This window comes from Giraffa tippelskirchi, chromosome 4 (assembly GCF_054371585.1).
Source record: "Giraffa tippelskirchi isolate mGirTip1 chromosome 4, T2T-mGirTip1v1.2.pri, whole genome shotgun sequence".
NCBI classification, from domain to species: Eukaryota; Metazoa; Chordata; class Mammalia; order Artiodactyla; family Giraffidae; genus Giraffa; species Giraffa tippelskirchi.
Window position 1 is genome coordinate 90,104,858 of NC_137278.1, and position 13,417 is coordinate 90,118,274.

General features: G+C 48.6%; 1 protein-coding gene across 18 annotated transcripts in view; it reads right to left on the minus strand.

Moving 5' to 3' along the window:
• SFXN5 (sideroflexin 5) overlaps positions 1-13,417 on the minus strand; it is a 122,952-nt gene that overhangs the window by 83,453 nt on the left and 26,082 nt on the right. The gene's annotated exons all lie outside the window — the stretch shown is intronic.

The window sequence follows — 13,417 nt, forward strand, 5'->3', positions numbered from 1 at the left end:
ACAGTGTGTGGACAGGCTACAGGAACAGAACAATTTGCCAATTTCTTCAAATGATAAAAAATATTGTATTTCTTTGACTCTAAGACATCATTTATCCTAAGATATACTAATTGTGCCACTAAGAAAGAAAACTATGGCATAATACCATGATGTCCATCAGTTAAAAGATTCACCCCATTTAAGAGATGATAATATGTGATAAAATAACCTTTTGGAATCGAGAAAATATGGCAAGTAAAAATGTACACTGTGGGCAAATGAAAGGCCAGTGCATCTTTAGTGGATCAAGAAGGGTATGAAGTAAGAGGGGTGACTGCGTAAGTTTGATGTTTAAAGTTTTATAATGGAATAGCTATGCTTCATTTATATGGCAATGTCACCTGGGATATAAATTAAGCTGCAGAATGCTACTAGGTAGCAATAATAGAGTTATAAAATTGACATACAGATTGTCTGCTACTTACAATGAGGTTATGTCCCAATAAACCCATCGTAAGTTGAAATTATCATTGTCAAAAATGCATTTAATATTAATACATCAAATCTACTGAACATCATAGCTTAGCCTGGCCCATCTTAAAAGGGCACAGAACACTTACAGTAGCCTACAGTTGAGCAAAATCATCTAACACAGAGGCTATTTTATAATATAGTACAGGATATCTCATGTAATTCATTGCACACTATACTGAAAGTGAAAAACAGACTGGTTGTGTGGGTACAGAGTGGTTCTAAGTATATTGGTGGTTCCCCTCCTTGATCTCGTGGCTGACTGGGAACTGCGGCTCACTGTCTGTCCTGAATCACAAGAGGGTATCAGACCATGCATCGCCAGCTAGGAAAAGATCAATATTCACAACTCAAAGTACAGTTTCTATTGGATGCATATCATTTTCATACCATCATCAAGTCCGTAAACTGTAAGTTGAGCCATCGTAAGTCAAGAACCATCTGTATTAAAGTTTATGCTTTTACTAACAGTCGAGTCCTTAAGTCTAATTCACAGTCTAATCACTCTGATTTTAGATACATTTCAAACATATTTGATTGTCTGCTATTCCATATCCAGAAAGATTAGAGGCAGTTGATTTTTTTTTAAGTTATAATTGAGGAACAGAGGGGACTAAAGAAAGAAAAACCAAATGTAGAATCACTGTTAGCCAAAGACAGTATGTGAGAGCATAACAGTAGAGAAGTAAAAAAATGATAAAAGGTTGATCTTTCATTGCTCAAAGAGTGCCTTGCTGAAGTGCAACCCACCAAGTCCCAGCACCGTCCCAGGTGTGACCCCAGGCCCTGGGCACAAACTCCTGACACCCCAGGCTCTCCACCCTAAGTCAGAATCTCCTGCATCCGTGTCCCCTCACTCTGTGGGGTCATAGCCCAGATCCTTGGAGCAGGGTCCTGCCTTTGAGTGCTGGCCACAGCATTTCCCAGAGCCATGCACACAGCAAATATAAGACTATTTGTCTTTTTTTAAAAAAAAAAAAAAACTAAGGTGTCTTCATACAATTCTTATAAATAAAGAAAAAGATCCCCCTCCTGATGAACAGCCTGGGCTGAAAACACTGATCTAAGACATTAAAGAACAGTGTAAAGAGCAGGCATTAGAACCAGCAGTCTACATGCCTATCACCTACTGGATGTGTGACCCCGGGCAAATTACTTTGCCTCCATGCCTCAGTTTCCCCATCAATAAAATAGGTTGTTGTAAGGACTATGCTTGATGCTCCCAGCAGCTGGCGTTTCCCTTTGGGTACACAGCTAAGTCTATGCTTTCCAGCCTCCCCACGGTCAGGTGGGCTCACATGACCAGGTGCCAACTGATGGGCTGTAGGTAGAAATGGAGTTTGCCATTTCCAGGCTTGGCCCCAAAGCCTCCCACAGAGGAGCCATTGGAGGACAGGGAGGCCCTAGAAGACAGTAAAGCTATAAGGTGAAAGGAGCCTGGCTCCTGGACAATGGCATGTGCTGCGTCCCTGGGTGGCACTGGACTCTGACATGAGTGAGAAACAGACCTTACTTTTGAAGGCCCCCAAATCCAGGGGGTTTTGTTACAGCACTTGGCTTACACTGACCAATACAAAAGTTCGCTGAGACACGTATACCTGAATACTTGGCCCACAGATCATGCACCATAAATGCCTAACATAAAGGGGAAGTCAGTCAAATGGGCAGTATTTTTCAAAGAACTTAGTTATTTCTCAAAATAAATTCATCTCTGTTGTTTTATTCCTACAACATGCCTGTGTGGTAAGTAGATGACTTTCACACAAAGCAACTCATCTCAGAGAGACTAAGTGACTCAGCCGTGGTTCCAGAGGCCTGGTGGCAGGATGAAGATGGGCACCCAGGCCTCCCAGCCTCCAGACTGGTGTGCCCCCTGTTCTCTGGAGCAGACTGATGTCTGGTCTGGCCAGGGTGACAGCCAGACCTGAGGCACGAGAAGAGGAAGAGCCTCGGCTGATGTCACCTGAGGTCCCAGAACCTCCCTTTGCTGCTGGGCAGCAAATGCTTTTCCCCAGCACCTGTTTCTTCTCCCTCCCCCCGGGAAGGCCAGCCAAGGAACACTTGCAACCCATGGCTGCATCTGTGTCCCTCAAGTTCAAGGGTTGCCTCCTCCACCCCCACCCAGCGATGGGAGACTCAGGCAGGCACTGGCTCGGCAGAAAGGCAGAAGTTCAGCAGGGATGTCAGCAGGTAAGGCCAGGAGCCCAGAGCTCACAGACATGTTCCCTCCCCACAATGACACCCACACACACTGTGTGGGCAGACTAGTGCCGCAGATAAGAGGCAATTGCCCTGTTAACTATTTGAATCTCACACTCAGAAAACTGTTTCCACTAGACAGATGAGAAAAGCAAAGCTCAGCCACATCCAAGTTCTCACAGGTGGGGCCAGAACTTCAGGTTATGATCTGCGACTTAGTCTCATTCATTCATCTTCATTCATTCATTCATATTTAGTGGACAAGTGCTATGTGTCAAACATCTTTCTGAGGGCTTTGTACATATTAACTTATTAATCTTCTCAACAACCCTATGCGGCAGGGAGTAGTGTATCTCCCATTTTATAGATGTGGAAACTGAGGCACTGAGAAGTTCAATGATTTGCCCAAAGTCCCATAGTAGCACTGGGATTTGAACCCAAGCCGTCTGGTTCCATAATCCCCATCCAAATCCCTATGCATGCATCTCTAAGTGTTGGCACACCAGTTCACACTGTTCTTTCCCTTAAGGCATCTAGTATAATCTGGAGATCTTTTCACATCAGAGCATGGAGAGCAGTCTTATTCTTCCTAACAGAAACATTGAATGAACATATAAACTTCACCCTATTCAGTTCAGTTCATTTCAGTCGCTCAATCGTTTTCGACTCTTTGCAACCCCATGGACTGCAGCACGCCAGGCCTCCCTGTCCATCACCAACTCCTAGAGCTTGCTGAAACTCATGTCCATTGAGTCAATGACGCCATCCAACCATATCATCCTCTATCGTCCCTTTCTCCTCCTGCCTTCAATCTTTCCCAGCATCAGGGTCTTTTCCAGTGAGTTAGTTCTTTGCATCAAGTGGCCAAAGTATTGGAGCTTCAGCTTCAGCATCAGTCCTTCCAATGAATATTCAGGACTGATTTCCTTTAGGATTGACTGGTTTGATCTCCTTGCAGTCCAAAGACTTTCCAGAGTCTTCTCCAACACCACAGTTCAAAAACATCAATTCTTCTGTGCTCAGTTTTCTTTATGGTCCAACTCTCACATCCACACATGACTACTGGAAAAATCACAGTTTGACTATATGGACCTTTGTCAGCAAAGTAATGTCTCTGCTTTTTAATATGCTGTCTAGGTTGGTCATAGCTTTTCTTCCAAGGAGCAAGCGTCTTTTAATTTCATGGCTGCAGTCACCATCTGCAGTGATTTTGGAGCCCAAGAAAATAAAGTCTGTCACTGTTTCCATTGTTGCCCATCTATTTGCCATGAAGTGATGAGACTGGATGCCATGATCTTAGTTTTTTGAATGTTGAGTTTTAAGCCAGCCTTTTCACTCTCCTCTTTCACTTTCATCAAACGCTCTTCAGTTCCTCTTTGCTTTCTGCCATAAGGTTGGTGTCATCTGCATATCTGAGGTTATTGATATTTCTCCCAGCAATCTTGATTCCAGCTTATGCTTCATCCAGCTCAGCATTTCACAGGACGTATTCTGCACATAAGCTAAATAAGTAAGGTGACAATATACAGCCTTGATGTACTCCTTTCCCAATTTTGAACTAGTCCGTTGTTCCATGTCTGGTTCTAGCTGTTGCTTCTTGACCTGCATACTGGACTTTTAAGCTATTTCCAATCTTTTATTGTGGTAAAATATAAATAATAAAAAGTACCATTTAACCATTTTTAGGTGGAAGTTCAGTGGCATTAAGTACATTCACATTGTTGTACAGCCATCACCATCATGCATTTGGAGAATTTTTTCACCTTCCTCAACTGAAACTCTGTACCCACTAAGTACTAACTCCCAAATCCTCCTCCCCTCAGGTCCAGGGAACTACCATTCTACTCTCTTGTCTCTTTGAATTTAATCACTCTAGATATTTCATATAAGTAGAATCATACAACATTTGTCCTTTTGTGACTGTCACATCTTTTGCTATTATGACCCTACTCCAGTGAATGTCCCTGGACTTACCACTATTATATCAATAACATTTACAGGAAAAGGATGAATGCATGCAGATATCTCTGGCAGGATACAGAAGAAACTGATCCTTACTCTAGGGAGAAGAAGTGGGAAATTGGCAGACAGGGAAAGGGAAACATTGTATATTCTATTTTTGTTTGATACTTTTTTTTTTTTTAGTCACTAAGTTGTATTCAACTCTTGCAACCCCATGAACTCTTGCGACCCCATGAACTGCAGCCTGCCAGGCTCCTCTCTCTGTCCATGGGATTCTCTGGGCAAGAATACTGGTGTGGGTTGCCATTTCCTCCTCCAGGGGATCTTCCCAATCTAGGGATCAAATCTAGGTCTCCTGCATTGCAGGCAGATTCTTTACTGATTGAGCTACCAGGGAAGCCCTTGTTCATGTGTTACCTACCCAAAAATAATTCTTAAAAATTTAAGAGTAACCATTAGAAAAATAGAAATAGCATGCACAACTCTTCAGCACTTTATAGTCCTCTATGGCATAGACTGTTAATGGTCCAACAAAATCTATGTCCTTTTCTGCCATAGTAATAGAAAGGTAGCGGGCAGGTGGCTGACCTGCTGCACTACATTTCCCAGCCTCCTTTGCAAGGCAGGTGGTTGGCCTGCTGTATTACATTTCCCAGCCTCCTTTGCAATTAGGCTTTTCCAGGTGACTAAGTCCCTTAGTGGCATCTGAGGGGAAGTGAGATGTGCCTTTCCCTAGCTAGCTCCTCCCAACCTATACTTTCTATCACCTGCCTGTGAGCCAGAACAACAATGTGGCTGCAGCCCAGCCTGGGCAGGCAGAGGGAAGAACCCAAGGAGATGGTGGAGAAACATGATGGAAGGAGCCTGGGTTCCTGATTGACCCTGTGGAGCAGAGCCACCTGCCCACCTGGAACTTGAACCATGACATGGGCAAGAGATAAACATCTATCTTATTTGAGCTGGTGTGTTTTGAGGTCATTTCATTACAGCAGTTAGTATAACCTTAACCAAAGTAACCGATTTGGGGTTTGGGGAAAGTGCTTCCCACGATGTCAGGGAAGCCTCTCCACAGGAGAGAGGAAGGAATGAGCACTAAGTCATGTTGAGGTTCTTCTCATGGCATCTGGAAGTGCTCCCATCTCAGGAGGTTTTGGGGTGAAAAGGGAGGGACAGCTCCATCTTAAACTAAACTTCCTAGTCATGACCTGACCTCATTTGGGCTCATCCCATCTCCAGGCTGCACCAACAACAGTCAGGGTCACATATCTGGGGCCTGGCTCAGCCACTAACTTGCCTGGTCTTCCTGTGCAAGTCACCTCACTCCTTAGGATTGCATTGTTTTGTTTTTTTAATTAATGAGACAGGAGATGGAAGCTAGTCTCTCCAAGGTCCCTTCCCGTCTGATGATGCCAGTTCTGGCTTTCAGAGAGCCCAGGACAAGGACTCGGGCCTGATTTCTTGAGTCTGGGTTTTTCCCTGGGACATGCTGGATGCAGAAATGGCAGCAGATATCACCCACAAGCCAAGAGCTGGTTGCTAATTTGAAGTTTAATGAGGCAACCCTGCAAACAGGTTACAAGCAAGGATCATCCTGGAATGTAAAGCATTTGATGGAGGCCAAGAAGACATGGTGGACAGTGCATCCATACTGAGAGGGAGCCCTCTGCATCTTCTTGTCAGCCCACCACAGCAGCTCCACTTTAAACTACAATTACTCAGTGTGACCTGGTCTCCTTTGGGCTCAGTCATCTCCCTCTGTGCTTCTTGCTGAACATTAAAATGCCCCCAATCCCTTGGAACTTACTGGTGTAGCAACAACCAGTGTGGATGTGAGACTTTCAACCTTTCTTGATTTCTCAGCTTGGAGAATGAGGACACAGAGGACGTGGGGAAACAGCATCGGAGAAAGGTTGCTGGAACAATGCAGACGTTTGTTGATTTCAGAAATGGCCTAAGTCTCAGCTGAGTTGCCATTTGAACCTATTAGGAATCCAGTGCAGAGGCCAAGGGAGGGGCAGAGGGTGGGCCCCAAACAAACTTCAGGGGGGGAAGCCCCTCCTTCTCAGGGCAGAGACCTCCTATGCTCAGACCTCAGATGGAGGAGTCATTGCCCAGGCCTTATCCCCAGTCTGACTCCTTCCACTTCCCCTCTCCCTCTCATCTTTCCAAGCTGCTTCTCCAAACCTCTGAAGCAGCGACAATAGAGCCTATTTAAAACAACCTCTGCTGCTGCTGCTGCTGCTAAGTCGCTTCAGTCGTGTCCAACTCTGTGCGACCCCATAGACAACTTCTAGAAGGTAATTAAACAGAGCCTGAAGGGGGTCCTTCTGTAAGGCAGAGGATACCTTCATGAAACAATAAGAAATCTTCTTAATTCATCATTTGGGCCAATCCTATTATTTCTCACCATTAACTTTGTTGCCATGGTTACTCCCAGGTAATATGTACAAATGCAAATCTACGTGGGGCAAAAGATGGGCCAATTCTACAAATGAAAGGAGACAAATATCCCCCCTCACTCTGCTAGACAACACACATGAGCAGTCACAACTTCCATGTACACTCAGCTTCTCTCTATTAAGAGGCTAGAGCCTCTAGTCAAACCCTCTTTTGTGAATTGGAATCACAGATCTCCCACTTGGTAGCCATGTGACTTGGGGCAATTTACTTGGAGATGCAGGTTCAACCCCTGGGTCGGGAAGATCCTCTGGAAAAGGAAATGGCAACCCACTCCAGTACCCTTGCCTGGGAAATCCCATAAAGAGAGGAGCCTGGTGTGCTATATATAGTCCATGGAGTCACAAAAGATTTGGACACAACTTAGCAACTAAACAACAACAACTCAATTTTTTGAGCCTCCGTTTCCTCCTTTGTAATATAGGAATATGAATACTTACTTTCAAGCTTATTGTGATAATTAAAAACAATTCATTTATCCAACAAATATTTATTGAGCACATATTATGTGCTGGGCACCGCTCTAGGCACTAAGAATATATCAGTAAAAAAAAAAAAAAGTGAAATCTCTGGTTTTGTGGAGCTTACATGATTGTGGAGACAAACAATAAACAAAAAAATAATAAAAAGTAAATTTGCTCCTATGTGAGAAGGATGAGTGCTTCAAGAAACATGAGAAAGTAGAACAGAGTAAGGATGGGGAGTGTGCTGGCAGCAAGGATGGATTTTTTAAAATTTATTGTAGTGGGGTCCTCACGAAAGGAGGGGGTGAAGGATGGGGAACATTCAGGAACACAATGACATGAGCAGGGTCACAGCTTCTGTCACAGAAAAGACAGAAAAGAAAAGGCTAGGCTGGAGTTGGGCTGGAAGAGGAGAGGGAGAGACACTGAGGCTGCATCCTCCACCCACAGAAGCGCCTCTAGTTCCCGGGTCCCTTCACTGGCCATGGCTCCCTAAAAATTCCATCTCTTGTCCTGCCTCTGGTTCTAGTGGCTCCTTCTTTTGCTCCCCCAACTTTTCTTTCCCTGGACAGATTCTCAAGTAGGATAATGTTTAGTAAGGTGGTCAGGGTAGCTTTCATTGAGATGGCTTTGGAGAAAATACCTGAAGGAGGGAGTGAGCCATGCAGATACCTGGTAGGAGATTATTCTGTCCAGCAGAACAGCCAGTGCAAAGGCCCTGACGCAGAGTGGGCCTCCCCAGCCTATCTGAGGGACAGCAAGGATGCCAGTGTGACTGAAGTGGGCTGAATGAGGGAAAGAGCAGTAGGAAATAAGATCAGAGAGGAATTGGGGCTTTGCAATTTGTACTGAGGACTGTGGCTTTTACTGAGTTTTTACTATAGAGTGGTCCTTAACATGAGGGCAATTTTCCACCCAGGGGCCATTTGGAAATGTCTGGTTGTCATAAATTGGGAAGGGGTGCCATTAGCACCCAATGGGTAGACCAGAGGTGTTGCTAAACAGCCTACAGTGCACAGAACAGTCCCCATGACAAAGAATTACCAAGCCCCAAATGCCAATCATGCTGAGTCTGAGAAACCCTGGGGCAGAGGAACAAACCCCGGAGCAGTTTCACAGGTCACTCTGAGTCCTATACTGGGAATGGGTAGAGGGAGCCCAGGCAGAACAGGAAGACCACCCAGGAGGCGACTGCAAGACTCAGCCTGGAGATGCTATACAGCACCCAGTATCACTTCCAGCACATCATACAAATGCTTTAGCTAATACTGATCACTTGCCTGTTTTGTGCTAATAATAAGAGTCAGCCTGTAGCTGCCCCAGAGGTGCTGGGTGCTGATCAGGATCCCAGAGGCCAGGGGTCAGGGTAAGTGGCGGGTGGTGGTGGAATGTCAGTAAAGCTTCTGATAGACAATCCTGCTGATGCCCAGAAAAGATTCAGGGTGCAAGTATTTTTAACTCTCTGGTATCTTCTCTGCTATTTTCAGCAAAACCCAAACACAGCTGACCCCATTTCTGCTCTGCCAGGTGAGGAGACTTGCAAGATCTCTTACATCTCAGCTGCCCTTTCTCCTTGGCAGGCTGCAGGCAGAACCCATCCTTCACGGGGCCCCTGGGCAACCAATACACTATGCTGGGAGCTGAGCAGGCACCAAGGAAAGAGTGCTGGTTCCCAGCCTCTGGGGATGTGGAATGATGGACCAGAACTGCCACTCAGAAGCCGACAGTGGCTCCCTGCCCCCTCACTTCTGACCACCTCAGTCGCTCCCAAGCTGGTTTCCTTTCAGCACTTATCCCTCCCCATATACCTGGTGCAGAAGGGTTCAACCACAGTTCCACTGTCCTGCTCCCCTCTTGCTCCAGTACAACACAACCAGCATCTCTTCTGGCTTCCAGAAACTTTCACAATCTGGCTTGAAACCTCCCAACTTCCTCTCTAACTTCCTCTCTCATCTTCTGTCTCTGTCTCATCATGCACTTTCTCTCCCTCTCTCTCCACTCTACTTCTCAGCCTTCGTCTTCGACTTGCAGGGATGTCCTTCTCATGCCTTGGGTCTCTCTACATTCTACATCCAACCACGAAGCCTTTCCTCAGCACCTGTGTTCTCAGGAGTCTCTCACCACTGAATTCCTACTACCACAGCCTAACTCCTGCCTCCAGCCACCCCCTTATGTGTGCGCCTGCATGGGAGCTGGCTGCATGAGGGCAGGAACTTCTCAGTGCTCACCTGCCACTGCACCTTTCATGTACCAGCTGCCCCACAGATGCCCACGGCCTGGCCTGACAGGGTTAACTGCCCAGTGTGACTGGGGCTATGAGACCTGCACACAGGCCAAGCTCCTCTGATGGCACTTCTATCCCACCCGCTCACTCTGCCTGTCTGTTAGCACACATGTTCCACTCCAGAATATCACCTTCCCTTCCAAATCTATCTTCAGACAGTGAGTGAAAAATGGGCATTGGATCTTCCAGGTCCAGTGTCTCTCTCCCACCACACATTAGTTATGTAACCTAAGTTTTGTAATCTCTCTGAGCCTCAGTTTTCTTGCCTGTAAAATGGGATCAATATAGGTATCAACCAAACAAGGCTTCTGTGAAGATTAATTGAGAGAATACATATAAAGTACAAATATTTAGCATGGCTCCTGGCCCTTGGTGAGCTCACAGTGAGTGGTGACTCATTACCATGGGGGAGTCTTCCATATTGAAACCCACTCTTCTCCATCCATGCCAAACCATCCCAGCAAAGCCCCGGCATATAAAAAGCACATAGCACAGCAAACATTCAGAAACTTAGCTGCCTGGGCTTACGTTTTTGCTTTCATCTATGGCTTTGTTGTTTACCTGATAGCTGCAGTCTTTATTAGGGTTCCTAGCTCATCAAATATATACCTGTCAAGCCCAAAGAGTAAATTGTACTTATTTTTGTTTTACCCTTAGGACTAACTTTTCATTGGTACAGCAACCTTTCAACAAGTTAACAGTCTCTGGAGGAGATATCAGCCACCCACTAACCAAGGCCATCAGGTGTGAATAAACTATCAATCTGCTCGTAGCCCCCTGGTGGGATATTGTAACTGGAGGGCAGATTAGGTAACAAATTAGTGCGTAAGATACCCAGTGGTGCCCAGACATTGCATCAGGCCCACAGGCATCAGCACACAGCCACAGGCTTCTGACTCACACGCCTGCAAAAGGACATCAGGGCAGGCACAGAGCCCAAGAGGACACAGGCCACCGTCCAGACCGAGGTCAAGAACCATCCTCAGCCTCTTCAGACAGCACTGGCATGACCCTTGAGCAGGGCCAGCCTGAACCAGGGATGGGGACTTTGTGAATTTCTGACCCTGAAGCTCCCCAGATCCTGAGCTGGTATGTCACTACCTACCCGCTTTTGCTGTGGCTATGGAGGCTGGTGGGGGCCAGGGCTCTGTAGACAAGGTCCAGGAGGTACTGTGAGAGCTGCAGCAGAGCCCAATTCTGATGTCTGGGCAGCTGGGAGGGCCAGGGGAGGGGGGCTGAGCTGTGGACTCACACCTAGAGCACTGTGCTACCAGCCTCCAGAGGGACGCCACAGGCATCACCAACTGGGGCCAGAACTAGTGTGGCTAGTGGGGGGAGTGGCGGAGTGGCTAGTTCAGGTCATACCCCCTCCCCCAGCTAATGCAGGTCCCCCCACCCTTCCCCCAGCTAGTGTAGGTTCCCCCACCCTCCCCCAGCTAGTGAGGTTCCCCCCTCCCCCCAGCTGGTGCAGGTCCCCCCACCCTCCCCCAGCTGGTGCAGGTCCCCTCACCCTCCCCCAGCTAGTGAGGCCCCCCCCACCCTCCCCCAGCTGGCGCAGGTCCCCCCACCCTCCCCCAGCTGGCGCAGGTCCCCCCACCCTCCCCCAGCTGGCACAGGTCCCCCCACCCTCCCCTAGCTAGTGAGGCCCCCCACCCTCCCCCAGCTGGTGCAGGTCCCCCCACCCTCCCCCAGCTGGCGCAGGTCCCCCCACCCTCCCCCAGCTGGCACAGGTCCCCCCACCCTCCCCTAGCTAGTGAGGCCCCCCACCCTCCCCCAGCTGGTGCAGGTCCCCCCCACCCTCCCCCAGCTGGTGCAGGGCCACCCCACCCTCCCCCAGCTGGTGCAGGCCCCCCCACCCTCCCCCAGCTAGTGAGGCCCCCCACCCTCCCCCAGCCGGTGCAGGTCCCCCCCACCCTCCCCCAGCCGGTGCAGGTCCCCCCACCCTCTCCCAGCTGGTGCAGGTCCCCCCCATCCTCCTGGCCTCCCAGCTGCCTGGAGGCACATGGGAGCTTTCAGGATAGAAAACAAAGGGGGCCCAGAAAACAGGACAGGCAGCTTTAAGCTTCTGAAGGGAATAAAGAGAGGAAACATGGCCTCATTTCCCAACTCTAGAAAACTGGAAAGAGTCCCAAGAGGAAAAGCCAGGCTGGAGGGGAGCTTGGGCTGGGAGCAGACATGGGGTCAGGAAGGGCCTGGAGGCCGAACTCCTCTGACTGGTCCATGAGGAGCTGCCAGGGTCTGAGGACACCTCCCCACCCTAGAGAGGGGCGTGTCAGGTCACACCAGCAGGCTCCTCGGTGCCACAGCCAGAGGGCAGCACTTTGCTCAGGAATAAGGAGATCAGGCCCTGGCCTGTCTGCTGATGGCTGCTCCCAACCAACTCAGCAGGCATCACAGACTCCTGAAGATAGACCTTGCGTCACTTCAGGGGCCCGCACAAGGACATCTGGCCCAGGGGCTGCCTCTCTTGGCACCTCTGCCCCCTCTCCATGTGGCGGGCTGCTGTCCAGCACATTGGCCTGTCCCTTCCTCTAGGGGCCATTCTCTCTGTGCTCAGGATGTTCTTCCTCTGCCCCTTCCCAGCGCCCCCTCCTCACCAATCCCTGCTCATCCCTCCGTCTCAGGTGAGCAATCTCTTCCGGACTCCCCGCTTCCGGTCAGGTGACTCCTCCCTCTGCTCTCCCACAGCATCATGTATTTTCACTGTCGTGGCCTAGATTCTGGGGAGTCCCCGGGGGCAGGACCCTCCTCCAGCCTCTCCTCTGCTCTCCCCCAGGTCCTAGCACCGACACTGGCCTGGAGGTGCTCCATAAATACACAGCAAAACAAAGTGGACCGGGGAGGGCTGGTGGCTCAGCCACCTGGCCCAGGGAACACCCAGCCAGGCACCAGTGTGTCTGCGGACTTTGTGCCTAAAAGTGTGAGACGGCAGGGCGGTGCCTCACAGAGTCACCAAAAGAACAGAAGAGAGCACAGCACAGGAAGGGCAGCAGCGTGTTTCTGGGTAGAAAATGAGCAGAGTTTTAGGAACTGATCCAGCAGAGAGGAGGAAGCTGTCCCTCAATGCCCGCAGAAGCCAGGCCATCACCCCCAGGATGCCAGCGAAGTTCAGGACTTGGAGGGCCCAGGCACCCCAGGAAGAAAGGTTTAATCATAGGGCTAAACACAGGGACTTGGTTGAAAATCTGAATTCAAAGCAGTAGAACCCCTCAGCCTTCCCCACACAGCAAGGTGGCTCCTACCGCCCTCCCCTGTATCCCCCAAACACTGGAGGTTTATCAACCTCCTGGAGAAACTGCATCCAAGTGACTCCAGACTTGGGAACACTAGCCCAGTGGAAAGAGGGAGCAGGTGAGGCTAAAAGCAGAGAAATTAATGAAAATCTGCAAAGTGAATATTGGGGCTTCAGCCTTGCTCCTCTACTTGGCTTCCAGAATGCAGAGGTGAGAAGGTACTGTATTCACAAAACATGAAGAGGATCCTGTTAAAAGGAATAAAGAAAAGAAACAACCAAATAGCTCTCAGAAATTAAAATTTGTAC